At 42.2% G+C, this 13,437-nt stretch overlaps 1 protein-coding gene across 1 annotated transcript in view; it reads left to right on the top strand.

Moving 5' to 3' along the window:
- The window catches only part of LOC126095766 (elongation factor-like GTPase 1), a 591,625-nt gene that overhangs the window by 79,070 nt on the left and 499,118 nt on the right, over positions 1-13,437 (top strand). The window lies entirely within an intron of this gene.

Genomic DNA, 13,437 nt, shown 5'->3' with positions numbered 1-13,437 from the left:
AAAAAAGATGTATATGTAATTAATTTCTTGTAATATGGAATTGCTGGCTAGTGCTTGCAGTGCTTACCTTCAGAAGGCAAAATGTGTAGTACTGCCAATAGATACACATAAAAGTAAAAGAGACACACTTTGTAGCTTAAAAAAGAATGTCAGACCACTCAGCCCCCAGAAGGAGGGAGAAGAGGAAACTACTTGTGGCGAAGAGGAGGTTCACCAAAGATGATGGATGAGGTGTCAGAACAGCTGGTCAGAGTGGTACATTGGTAAGCATTGTGTCAGAGATAAGGAAATTATTTGTTTATTGTGACTTTTTTTCTGTCCTGACTCTTAATTACACTATTCATCTCTTTTCCTCCCAATCTGTGTTTACTTCTCACTCTGTCCTTATATCTGGACTGGAGTTGGTACATTGCTTACTAATGTACCATCTCTGATCTGTTATCTCTGACACCTCCTCTTTCATCTTTGTCCAACTACTCCCTGACTACAGGTAGGTGTATCTCATTCAGGAGCTTGAGTGATCTGCCCTTCCTTTATAACGTTCCCAAACCTACTCCTCTCTCATCACTGATGGAGGAGCCATTAGTTCTAAAAGCTAGGTAGTGTGTCTCTTGTATTTGTATACATGTCTACTGGCAGTACTACACATTTGGCTTCCTGAAAATGAATACTTATTTGATACAATTAGTTACTCATTGAATGATAGCATCTAGATGTTTTTGTATCATTAGTAATTGTACTGAAAATATACACACACACACACACACACACACACACACACACACACACACACACACACCTAAAAACAAAAATGATGTGACTTACCAAATGAAAGTGCTGGCAGGTCGACAGACACACAAACGAACACAAACATACACACAAAATTCAAGCTTTCGCAACAAACTGTTGCCTCATCAGGAAAGAGGGAAGGAGAGGGAAAGACGAAAGGATGTGGGTTTTAAGGGAGAGGGTAAGGAGTCATTCCAGTCCCGGGAGGGGAAAGACTTACCTTAGGGGGAAAAAGGGACGGGTATACACTCGCGCACACACACACATATCCATCCACACATATACAGACACAAGCAGACATATTTAAAGACAGAGAGTTTGGGCAGAGATGTCAGTCGAGGCAGAAGTGCAGAGGCAAAGATGTTGTTGAATGACAGGTGAGGTATGAGTGGCAGCAACTTGAAATTAGCGGAGATTGAGGCCTGGTGGATAACGGGAAGAGAGGATATATTGAAGAGCAAGTTCCCATCTCCGGAGTTCGGATAGGTTGGTGTTGGTGGGAAGTATCCAGATAACCCGGACGGTGTAACACTGCGCCAAGATGTGCTGGCCGCGCACCAAGGCATGTTTAGCCACAGGGTGATCCTCATTACCAACAAACACTGTCTGCCTGTGTCCATTCATGCGAATGGACAGTTTGTTGCTGGTCATTCCCACATAGAATGCATCACAGTGTAGGCAGGTCAGTTGGTAGATCACGTGGGTGCTTTCACACGTGGCTCTGCCTTTGATTGTGTACACCTTCCGGGTTACAGGACTGGAGTAGGTGGTGGTGGGAGGGTGCATGGGACAGGTTTTACACCGGGGGCGGTTACAAGGGTAGGAGCCAGAGGGTAGGGAAGGTGGTTTGGGGATTTCATAGGGATGAACTAAGAGGTTACGAAGGTTAGGTGGACGGCGGAAAGACACTCTTGGTGGAGTGGGGAGGATTTCATGAACGATGGATCTCATTTCAGGGCAGGATTTGAGGAAGTCGTATCCCTGCTGGAGAGCCACATTCAGAATCTGATCCAGTCCCGGAAAGTATCCTGTCACAAGTGGGGCACTTTTGTGGTTCTTCTGTGGGAGGTTCTGTGTTTGAGAGGATGAGGAAGTGGCTCTGGTTATTTGCTTCTGTACCAGGTCGGGAGGTTAGTTGTGGGATGTGAAAGCTGTTGTCAGGTTGTTGGTGTAATGCTTCAGGGATTCCGGACTGGAGCAGATTCATTTGCCACGAAGACCTAGGCTGTAGGGAAGGGACTGTTTGATGTGGAATGGGTGGCAGCTGTGATAATGGAGGTACTGTTGCTTGTTGGTGGGTTTGATGTGGATGGACGTGTGAAGCTGGCCATTGGACAGGTGAAGGTCAACATCAAGGAAAGTGGCATGGGATTTGGAGTAGGACCAGGTGAATCTGATGGAACCAAAGGAGTTGAGGTTGGAGAGGAAATTCTGGAGTTCTTCTTCACTGTGAGTCCAGATCATGAAGATGTCATCAATAAATCTGTACCAAACTTTGGGTTGGCAGGCCTGGGTAACCAAGAAGGCTTCCTCTAAGCGACCCATGAGTAGGTTGGCGTACGAAGGGGCCATCCTGGTACCCATGGCTGTTCCCTTTAATTGTTGGTATGTCTGGTCTTCAAAAGTGAAGAAGTTGTGGGTCAGGATGAAGCTGGCTAAGGTAATGAGGAAAGAGGTTTTAGGTAGGGTGGCAGGTGATCGGCGTGAAAGGAAGTGCTCCATCGCAGCGAGGCCTTGGATGTGCGGGATATTTGTGTACAAGGAAGTGGCATCAATGGTTACAAGGATGGTTTCTGGGGGTAACGGATTGGGTAAGGATTCCAGGCGTTCGAGAAAGTGGTTGGTGTCTTTGATGAAGGATGGGAGACTGCATGTAATGGGTTGAAGGTGTTGATCTACGTAGGCAGAGATACGTTCTGTGGGGGCTTGGTAACCAGCTACAATGGGATGGCCAGGATGATTGGGTTTGTGAATTTTAGGAAGAAGGTAGAAGGTAGGGGTGCGGGGTGTCGGTGGGGTCAGGAGGTTGATGGAGTCAGGTGAAAGGTTTTGTAGGGGGCCTAAGGTTCTGAGGATTCCTTGAAGCTCTGCCTGGACATCAGGAATAGGATTACCTTGGCAAACTTTGTATGTGGTGTTGTCTGAAAGCTGACGCAGTCCCTCAGCCACATACTCCCGACGATCAAGTACCACGGTCGTGGAACCCTTGTCTGCCGGAAGAATGATGATGGACCGGTCAGCCTTCAGATCACGGATAGCCTGGGCTTCAGCAGTGGTGATGTTGGGAGTAGGATTAAGGTTTTTTAAGAAGGATTGAGAGGCAAGGCTGGAAGTCAGAAATTCCTGGAAGGTTTGGAGCGGGTGATTTTGAGGAAGAGGAGGTGGGTCCCGCTGTGACGGAGGACGGAACTGTTCCAGGCAGGGTTCAATTTGGATAGTGTCTTGGGGAGTTGGATCATTAGGGGTAGGATTAGGATCATTTTTCTCCGTGGCAAAGTGATACTTCCAGCAGAGAGTACGAGTGTAGGACAGTAAATCTTTGACGAGGGCTGTTTGGTTGAATCTGGGAGTGGGGCTGAAGGTGAGGCCTTTGGATAGGACAGAGGTTTCGGATTGGGAGAGAGGTTTGGAGGAAAGGTTAACTACTGAATTAGGGTGTTGTGGTACCAGATTGTGTTGATTGGAATTTTGAGGTTTTGGAGGGAGTGGAGCTGGAAGTGGGAGATTGAGTAGATGGGAGAGACTGGGTTTGTGTGCAATGAGAGGTGGTTGAGGTTTGCGGGAAAGGTTGTGAAGGGTGAGTGAGTTGCATTTCTGGAGGTGGGAAACCAGGAGATTGGATAGTTTTTTGAGGTGAAGGGTGGCATGCTGTTCTAATTTGCGGTTGGCCTGTAGGAGGATGCTCTGAATAGCCGGTGTGGATGTGGGAGAGGAAAGATTGAGGACTTATATTAAGGATAGGGGTACCAGGATGGCCCCTTCGTACGCCAACCTATTCATGGGTCACTTAGAGGAAGCCTTCTTGGTTACCCAGGCCTGCCGACCCAAAGTTTGGTACAGATTTATTGATGACATCTTCATGATCTGGACTCACAGTGAAGAAGAACTCCAGAATTTCCTCTCCAATCTCAACTCCTTTGGTTCCATTAGATTCACCTGGTCCTACTCCAAATCCCATGCCACTTTCCTTGATGTTGACCTTCACCTGTCCAATGGCCAGCTTCACACGTCCATCCACATCAAACCCACCAACAAGCAACTGTACCTCCATTACGACAGCTGCCACCCATTCCACATCAAACGGTCCCTCCCCTACAGCCTAGGTCTTCGTGGCAAACGAATCTGCTCCAGTCCGGAATCCCTGAAGCATTACACCAACAACCTGACTACAGCTTTCGCATCCCACAACTACCCTCCCGACCTGGTACAGAAGCAAATAACCAGAGCCACTTCCTCATCCTCTCAAACCCAGAACCTCCCACAGAAGAACCACAAAAGTGCCCCACTTGTGACAGGATACTTTCCGGGACTGGATCAGATTCTGAATGTGGCTCTCCAGCAGGGATACGACTTCCTTAAATCCTGCCCTGAAATGAGATCCATCGTTCATGAAATCCTCCCCACTCCACCAAGAGTGTCTTTCCGCCGTCCACCTAACCTTCGTAACCTCTTAGTTCATCCCTATGAAATCCCCAAACCACCTTCCCTACCCTCTGGCTCCTACCCTTGTAACCGCCCCCGGTGTAAAACCTGTCCCATGCACCCTCCCACCACCACCTACTCCAGTCCTGTAACCCGGAAGGTGTACACAATCAAAGGCAGAGCCACGTGTGAAAGCACCCACGTGATCTACCAACTGACCTGCCTACACTGTGATGCATTCTATGTGGGAATGACCAGCAACAAACTGTCCATTCGCATGAATGGACACAGGCAGACAGTGTTAGTTGGTAATGAGGATCACCCTGTGGCTAAACATGCCTTGGTGCACGGCCAGCACATCTTGGCGCAGTGTTACACCGTCCGGGTTATCTGGATACTTCCCACCAACACCAACCTATCCGAACTCCGGAGATGGGAACTTGCTCTTCAATATATCCTCTCTTCCCATTATCCACCAGGCCTCAATCTCCGCTAATTTCAAGTTGCTGCCACTCATACCTCACCTGTCATTCAACAACATCTTTGCCTCTGCACTTCTGCCTCGACTGACATCTCTGCCCAAACTCTCTGTCTTTAAATATGTCTGCTTGTGTCTGTATATGTGTGGATGGATATGTGTGTGTGTGTGTGTGCGAGTGTATACCCGTCCCTTTTTCCCCCTAAGGTAAGTCTTTCCACTCCCGGGACTGGAATGACTCCTTACCCTCTCCCTTAAAACCCACATCTTTTCGTCTTTCCCACTCCTTCCCTCTTTCCTGATGAGGCAACAGTTTGTTGCGAAAGCTTGAATTTTGTGTGTATGTTTGTGTTCGTTTGTGTGTCTGTCGACCTGCCAGCACTTTCATTTGGTAAGTCACATCATCTTTGTTTTTAGGTATATTTCTCCTACGTGGAATGTTTCCTTCTATTATAACCATGATGAGACTTTCCAAACAAAAGCGCTGGCAGGTCGATAGACACACAAACAGACACAAACATACACACAATATTCAAGCTTTCGCAACAAACGGTTGCTTTGTCAGGAAAGAGGGAAGGAGAGGGAAAGACGAAAGGATGTGGGTTTTAAGGGAGAGGGTAAGGAGTCATTCCAACCCCGGGAGCGGAAGGACTTACCTTAGGGGGAAAAAAGGACAGGTATACACTCGCACACACACACATATCCATCCGCATATACACAGACACAAGCAGACATTTGTAAAGGCAAAGAGTTTGGGCAGAGATGTCAGTCGGGGCGGAAGTACAGAGGCAAAGATGATGTTGAAAGACAGATGAGGTATGAGCGGCGTCAAATTGTAATTAGAAATTAGCGAAGATTGAGGCCTGGCGGATAGCAAAAAGAGAGGATATGCTGAAGTCTGCTTGTGTCTGTGTATATGCGGATGGATATGTGTGTGTGTGCGAGTGTGTACCTGTCCTTTTTTTCCCCCTAAGGTAAGTCTTTCCGCTCCCGGGATTGGAATGACTCCTTACCCTCTCCCTTAAAACCCAAATCCTTCTGTCTTTCCCTCTCCTTCCCTCTTTCCTGATGAGGCAACCGTTGGTTGCGAAAGCTAGAATTTTGTGTGTATGTTTGTGTTTGTTTGTGTGTCTATCCACCTGCCAGCGCTTTTGTTTGGTAAGTCTCGTCATCTTTCTTTTTAGATATATTTTTCCCACGTGGAATGTTTCCCTCTATTATATTCGTATATGTATATATGTATATATATCTAAAAATAAAGATGATGAGACTTACCAAAGAAAAGCGCTGGCAGGTCGATAGACACACAAACATACACACAAAATTCAAGCTTTCGCAACAAACGGTTGCTTCGTCAGGAAAGAGGGAAGGAGAGGGAAAGACGAAAGGATATGGGTTTTAAGGGAGAGGGTAAGGAGTCATTCCAATCCCGGGAGTGGAAAGACTTACCTTAGGGGGAAAAATGGACAGGTATACACTCGCGCACACACACACATATCCATTCGCATATACACAGACACAAGCAGACATTTGTAAAGGCAAAGAGTTTGGGCAGAGATGTCAGTCGGGGCGGAAGTACAGAGGCAAAGATGATGTTGAAAGACAGGTGAGGTATGAGCGGCGGCAAATTGAAATTAGAAATTAGCGGAGATTGAGGTCTGGCGGATAGCAAGAAGAGAGGATATGCTGAAGTCTGCTTGTGTCTGTGTATATGCGGATGGATATGTGTGTGTGTGTGCGAGTGTATACCTGTCCTTTTTTCCCCCTAAGGTTAGTCTTTCCGCTCCCGGGATTGGAATGACCCCTTACCCTCTCCCTTAAAACCCAAATCCTTTTGTCTTTCCCTCTCCTTCCCTCTTTCCTGACGAGGCAACCGTTGGTTGCGAAAGCTAGAATTTTGTGTGTATGTTTGTGTTTGTTTGTGTGTCTATCGACCTGCCAGCGCTTTTGTTTGGTAAGTCTCATCATCTTTCTTTTTAGATATATTTTTCCCACGTGGAATGTTTCCCTCTATTATATTCGTATATGTATATATGTATATATATCTAAAAAGAAAGATGATGAGACTTACCAAAGAAAAGCGCTGGCAGGTTGATCAACACACAGACAGACACAAACATACACACAAAATTCAAGCTTTCGCAACAAACGGTTGCTTCATCAGGAAAGAGGGAAGGAGAGGGAAAGACAAAAGGATGTGGGTTTTAAGGGAGAGGGGAAGGAGTCATTCCAATCCCGGGAGCGGAAAGACTTACCTTAGGGGGAAAAAGGACAGGTATACACTCGCACACACACACATATCCATCCGCATATCAGATATGTGTGTGTGTGCGAGTGTATACCTGTCCTTTTTTTCCCTAAGGTAAGTCTTTCCGCTCCTGGGATTAGAATGACTCCTTACCCTCTCCCTTAAAACCCACATCCTTTCGTCTTTCCCTCTCCTTCCCTCTTTCCTGATGAAGCTACCGTTTGTTGCGAAAGCTTGAATTTTGTGTGTATGTTTGTGTTTGTTTGTGTGTCTATCGACCTGCCAGCGCTTTTGTTTGGTAAGTCTCATCATCTTCCTTTTTAGATATATTTTTCCCACGTGGAATGTTTCCCTCTATTATATATATGTATATAGGTATATATATATTTATTTACAAAATATGTTCTCTTTTATGAATTGTAACAAAGAGGGCCATTATAGCTTGATAGAAATACTTGTGTTTAGAAAAACTGTCTACATAGTTGGACCTCATACCTCATCTAGTGTTGAGTGCTGAATGTTTGGGAACATAACCATGGCCTTACAGTGTTGGAGATGTTCCAGGATGTACCCACGTACAAAAATAAATTTTGTTAACAGCCTGCAAGAAGTCTTGTCCAACATAATGACAAAATGTACTGAAAAAGCTCCATTAAGTAACCTAAGTTTTCTTTGAAGATGTAGGGCTAGGTAGGAAAGATACATCACACTATACTCTCATACAGAGACACACTGCAAGACATGCTAGCAATTTTGCTGGACAGAACATGCAAGAGACGGCTTCTGAATCATGTCATTATGTCACATGCGAAGTTACTGTTATGTAACTACATGAAGAGAATGTAAGCAGTTCATGTTAAAATGTGAAATGCAATGGACTGAAATATGATTAGAAGAGTCAGAAGTACCAAATAAATAGTAAACAGCAGATGTAGACCAATACAGGCCAGCAAAAAAGAAACAGATGCATGTAAAAAATGCAAAATGAAATGGAAAAAGAGAGATGCTTTCATGAGTCAGAATAACCATTGATGTGTACACTCTCCACAAAAACTACAACCATTGTTTCAGTATAATTGTCATGTGAATTGGAGCTGTATCAAATGTTATTCTTGTGTTATGAGAAATAAGCTGAAGCTCCAGCTCAGATTTTTTTTGTAGTTATCCTAAGGGACTTCCTGCAGACTTTGTGTAGAGTCCTTTAAGAATATCACAACTGCTTATACTGCCATCTTTGAAAAGTTTAGCTAGTGCCTCTTTTTTTTATAGTCTCACAAATCAGTTGACCTATAAAAGCATCTGTGTGTTTTACCTCTAAACATAAATCCCTGCCCATTTATTTTTGCTGATGGCACATCTGTACTTTTAAGTACTAGGCTACTTAGAACACTAGTTTAATCTAATTGAATTAAAAGAAATATGATGAAAAACATTGAACATGGTTTGAAACTAAACAGTAAAAATTAAAACAGACTTTCAAATTACTCTTGGGTATGAATTTATGGAAGATTATTGTGTTATATCCCTGAGAATACTTCTGGGAAAAAACATTCATGTTCTTCTTGCATATACCATCCATCAAACAAATTAAACTGTACTAACTATACTGTTTGGTGTAATCAACAGTCATGAGATAGCTATAAAATTATGAGGCAGAATAAATAGTAGCTTGTTTCCAAAACCTACTATTTTAGCTTATACAAATTTTATAACAGGGGCACAATTGCATACCACATCACTAAAAATAGCAAGTTCAAGAGAAAAACTTGAATTTTAGGGAGTAGCTTTAGCATCATATTGTAGGAATTGCCGATGAATGTTCTCACTGTTGAATTCACAAGGTGATAATGCAAAGAGTAACATTTATCTATATCTGCATCCATACTCTGGTGTGTGACAGAGGGTACCATTTACCATCTGAGTCATTTCCTTTTCTGTTCCACTTGCAAATAGAATGAAGGAAAAAGGACTATCTACATGCCTCCGTATGAGCTGTAATCTCTGTAATGTGGAATGAATAATTTATAACCAAAAATCAACCATTTCAAAAATAGCAGGTTTTGGAGACAAGCTAAATTATTGCTGGTCATAACTTACCTTTTTTTGCTGCACTTACCATGGTCCCATTATATACCATTTGATCTTGTTTATCTCCTCTTGAAACTCCACTAACTTCTCTTTGGTTCCTAAAGTTAGCAGTTTATTGCAGCCAAATAAAATTTGTAGTTAGTTAATTCTGAAAATATACAAACAGATGGCTTTTTAGTCTCTTAGTTAGTTGATTCCATGTTCTGTATACTATATTCACAGTAAACATTATGGCATGGAACCCCCTAATTCTCTGACTATCCCCAGGAGTCAGCTACTTCATCAGCCAATATCATACCAGATTGGAACAACTGAACCAAATCTTTCACTGGGGCTTTACTATTTATCGTTGTACCTGGACATGAGACACATGGTACACACAATCCTTCCAACCTGTCTCAAAGTTTTTACTCTACTGCCTGTCCAAATTATGAAATATCTTGGTCCATTCTTACACTACATCTACTGCCAAATTCATCATAGCCCTGTCCGATACACCTTCCTACCACAGATTAGATTAGATTAGATTAGTACTTTAGTACTTGTTCCATAGATCATGAGGTGTCTATAAAAGATATTAATTACACAAAATATTACATGACACTTAAAAAAATAAAAATAAATACACACACACACACACACATACACACATACACACACACACACACACACACACACACACACACACACACACACACACACACACACACACACACACAAAATCCTTCCAACCTGACTCAAAGTTTTTACTCTACTGTATATATATACTACAGTGAAAATCCCTAGCTCTTTAAATAAGTTGTCTGCAGGATGATCTTGGATGAGGTCCAGCAGTTATTCTGATTACATGCTTTTGTGCAATGAACACTCTTTTACTCAATGATGAGTTACTCCAGAATGTGATGCCATATGAAAGCAGAGAATGAAAATGGGTGTGGTAAGCTAATTTACTGAGATGTATATCGCCAAAATTTGCAATGACCCTAATAGTATAAATAGCTGAACTCAAATGTTTCAGCAGATCTTCAGTGTGTTTTTTCCAGTTCAACCCCTCGTCAATGCATACACCTAGAAATTTTGAATATTCTACCTTATCTACCAATTTCTGAATGAAGTCTATATTTATTATGGTATCATTCCATTTACTGTGTGGAACTGTATATACTGTGTTTAATGAGAGCCCATTTGCAGAGAACCACTTAATGATTTTCTGAAAAACATTGTTTACAATTTCATCAGTTAATTCTTGTCTGTTGAGTGTGATAGCTATACTTTTATCACCAGCAAAAGGTACCAGCTTTGCATCGTCATGAATATAGAATGGCATGCCATTTATATATATTAAGAACAGCAGAGTACCCAAGACCGAACTTTGCGGGACCCCATTCTTGATTTTTCCCCAGTTTGAGAAATCACCAGTTTTTTGCATATTATGTGAACTGCTTATTTCAACTTTCTGCACTCTTCCAGTTAGGTATGATTTAAACCATTTGAGTGCTGCCCATTCATACCACAGTACTTGAGCTTATCTAGAACTATTCCATGATTTACACAGTCAATAGCCTTTAAGAGATCATAAAAAATCCCAACGGGTGAGTTCTGTTTATTCAGAGCATTTAATATTTCATTAGTGAAAGTATATATACCATTTTCCATTGAAAAACCTTTCTGGAAACCAAACTGACATTTTGTTAAAACTTTATTTTTACAAAGGTGTGAAGCTACTGTACAATACATTACATTTTCAAGAATTTTGGATAAGGCAGTCAGAAGAGAGACTGGGCGGTAGTTGTTGACATCAGACGTATCCCCCCGCCCCCCTCCCCCCCTTTTTTTTGCAGTGGTTTAACAGTGGCATACTTCAGTCTATCTGAGAAAATACCCTGCTTCAGAGAGCTATTACAATAGTGGCTAAGTATCCCACTTATCTCTTGGGAACAAGCTCTTATTATCCTGCTGGAAATGCCATCAATTCCATGTGAGCTTTTATTCTTGAGAGAGTTTATTATCTTCCTAATTTCAGAAGGAGAGGTGGGTGGAATTTCAATTGTATCAGATTGTGTGGGTAAGGCCTCTTCCATTAACTGCCTTGCTTCTTCTAATGAACATTTAGATCCTATTTTCTCTACAACATTTAAAAAATGATTATTCAAAATGTTTTCGACTTCCGGCTTGTTGTTTGTCAAGTTTCCATTCGCTTTGATGGTAATGCCGTCATCCTGTACTCTTGGTTGCCCTGCCTCCCTTGTAATAATATTCCAAATTGATTTGATTTTGTTATCAGAGGCATTAATCTCAGACATGATGCACATGCTTCTGGACTTTTTAATAACCTTTCTTAATGTAGCACAGTAGTTTTTATGATATTTGACTGTTTCTGGGTCATTACCCTTTCTTGTTGTTAGATACAGTTCCCTTTTGTGGTTACAAGATATTTTTATTCCTTTAGTAAGCCAAGGTTTTTTGCATGTTTTCTTATAATTAGATTTAACTAGTTTCTCGGGGAAACAGTTTTCAAATTCTCTTACAAGTGTATCATGAAATAAGTTTTATTTTAACTTAGCATTGGGTTCATGGTACACCTTATCCCAGCCTAACTATTGAAGATTTTCCCTGAAAGTTCTAATTGTTGAATCATTAACTGAACACACAACTTTGGAGGGTAGTTTTGATTTACAGAATGGTGCTATGTCATATACTGTAACTAGCTGAGCACCATGATCAGAAAGGCCATTCTCAACAGGACAAGAATTTATTTTTTTGAAACTTATCTTGGTCTATAAAAGTGTTATCTATCAATGTGCTGCTGTCCTTTACTACCTGAGTAGGAAAATCAATGACAGATGTCAAGTTGAAAGAACCAAGCAAGACTTCCAGGTCATTCTTCACATTTCACTCTTTCAGTGAATCAACATTGAAGTCCCTACAAATAATAATTTTCTTTCCCCTATCTGACAGATAGCACAACAAGGCATCCAAGTTCTCCAGGAATAAATGGAAGTTTCCTGAAGGGGACCTATATACTGTTACAATTATAAAAGAGCCCTCCTTCAGTTTAAGTTGACAGGCACATGCTTCTATATGTTGCTCCAGACAAAACTTTTTTGTATCCAAGCTTTTTACACAGTGCTAACTTTTTACATATATGCCAACTCCTCCTCTCACCTTACTCTCTGTACTCATATGTGCAGCTAGTTTATAACCACTGATATTTACCCTTTCCGTATCAGACACAATGTGATGCTCAGACAGACATAGTATATCTATTACATTATCAGATTCAGTGTCATCTAAACAAACCAGGAGATCATCTACTTTTTTCTTTAATCCACCAATATTTTGGTTAAATATGGTAACATTATTATTCACTTTACTGTTGTGAGAATCTTGTGAGTTTTGGACCTCTTTAGCACCTGCCTGCCTGAACTTCTCATTGGACTCTGATATTAGTCTAAAAAAGAGGTACATCCATGAGTACTAGTGTCTCCCCTTATGTATTTCACTAGCTATCCTGCCAGTTTACGCTTCCCTTTCCTATTGAGGTGTAGGCCATGCCTTGTGAAATCCCCCCCCCCCCCCCCCCCCCCCGATCAATAGCCTCAATAGGAACCCATCCAGTGTCTGACAGAGTGGCCACCCTATGCAACTGATCCAACTCCATATTTACCCTCCTGACAGAGTGCTTAAACTGGTGCTGATCATGCTGCACAAAAGGAGGCACCAACCCAACATTGGTATGGGTCGTTGCAGAGGCTATTTTCACCAGGTCACACTCAAAACTGTAGCCCTGATCCCTTTCAATACTGTTTCCCACTGCACCCACTATCATCATGTGATCCTGCTTTGAGAAACCCTTTCACAAGGAACGTATACCCTCTAACACATGGCTAAGGCCGGTATTACACTATCAAATTTCTTTGTCAAAGATTTGATCAAAGATGTGATCCAATATTCCGTCCAATATATTTGACAAAGATCTTTGACGTAGCGCTAGAGGGGGTATTACACTGTCATCAAATTTTTCGTCAAAGTTCAAGATGGCTGACAACAACTTGTTACTAACCGCAGCAGTTCTACGTACTCCAATTGCATTGAGTGCACGTGCGGAAAAGAAGTGGGGGAAAAAATGGAACCATACATACGAGGTTGACAGTCTTAAAAGTCCTGGGATTACAACTTGATAATAAATTCA

This window comes from Schistocerca cancellata, chromosome 8, assembly GCF_023864275.1.
Source record: "Schistocerca cancellata isolate TAMUIC-IGC-003103 chromosome 8, iqSchCanc2.1, whole genome shotgun sequence".
Lineage (NCBI taxonomy): Eukaryota > Metazoa > Arthropoda > Insecta > Orthoptera > Acrididae > Schistocerca > Schistocerca cancellata.
Note: the sequence above shows the minus strand (reverse complement) of the source record. Positions and strands in the feature narration are given on the sequence as shown.